General features: G+C 61.8%; 1 non-coding gene across 1 annotated transcript; it reads right to left on the bottom strand.

Moving 5' to 3' along the window:
- Positions 1–280: 280 nt before the first annotated feature.
- TRNAQ-CUG (transfer RNA glutamine (anticodon CUG)) lies at positions 281–352 on the bottom strand. Its single transcript has one exon. It is a non-coding gene; the product is annotated as a tRNA-Gln (tRNA).
- Positions 353–1,071: the final 719 nt, after the last annotated feature.

Genomic DNA, 1,071 nt, shown 5'->3' with positions numbered 1-1,071 from the left:
GGGACGCCACGGGCTCGTCCCCCACCTCCCCGTGGTCCAGGGCCCTGCGCTGCTCAGAGCAGCAGGTTTCGGACCTCGACTGCTGAGCGGGAGGCGGCAGAGCACGGGGGCCCAGGGCCTCCTTCGCGGGACCCAGACCTTCTGGTCCCGAGAGCAGGACGAGCTGGGCGCTGGGGCGGGAGAGCAGGTCCACTCAGCGCGCACCTGAGGCGCAGGTCGCTTTCAGGAGACTGAGTTCCGGCTGCGCCGGTAAAAGACCCTGCGTGCGGCCTAAAGGGAAAGGTCCCACCGAGACTCGAACTCGGATCGCTGGATTCAGAGTCCAGAGTGCTGACCATTACACCGTGGGAACACGGCCGTCTCGCTCTCCAGCAGCTGAGCCGTGTGGCTCGCAGCCGCGCCGTCCCAGGCCCGCCCTCCCTCCCGGCGCGCTTGTGACTCCGCCGCGAGCTGCTTCCTCCGCGACGCCAGGGGGCGCCTGACTCGCCGGCGGCGGCCGTCTCTACAGCTTTGGACGCAGTGCAATGAGAGGAAACCCATTCCTGGTGAGCGACGGGGAGGGGCTTTTAGGCCTCCCCCAAATGCTCCTTCTCTGCTGGTATTTCTAGAGTTTTCTGCCCTGAGGTAACATTCCCGCCAGGAAACATTTTAAAAAGCCCCCTCCCTCTTTGGAGTTGTCTTCTTCCTGCTGCGCAGGGAACTCTGAACGTCCTCAGAAGAGCCCTTGGGACTTCGTGGGCTGTCCCATGCCTGGTACCCAGGTCCAAGGGTAGAACTGCGGGCCACCGCCGGTTTCGTGGGGTGGGGAGTCGGGGGTGGGGGTACGACACGGCGTTTGCTCTGGTCGGAAGGATCAGCCTTCCCACTCGTTGGACCATGCTGGTGGAGGAACTTCCAGCCAAATAAGTTAGGCACAAAGAATGGTTTACAGCAGTAATAGGACTTTTCAAATGTGCCAAATCCTGTAAGCGTTGAGCGGTGGAAAGTATGGGTTGTTTTGTTGTTCATCCGCTTTGTCGTGACCGACTCTTTTCGACCCCATGGACTGCAGAAAGTTAGGCTTCCCCGCCC

This window comes from Ovis canadensis, chromosome 1 (genome assembly GCF_042477335.2).
Source record: "Ovis canadensis isolate MfBH-ARS-UI-01 breed Bighorn chromosome 1, ARS-UI_OviCan_v2, whole genome shotgun sequence".
In the NCBI taxonomy this organism is placed as follows: domain Eukaryota; kingdom Metazoa; phylum Chordata; class Mammalia; order Artiodactyla; family Bovidae; genus Ovis; species Ovis canadensis.
Note: the sequence above shows the minus strand (reverse complement) of the source record. Positions and strands in the feature narration are given on the sequence as shown.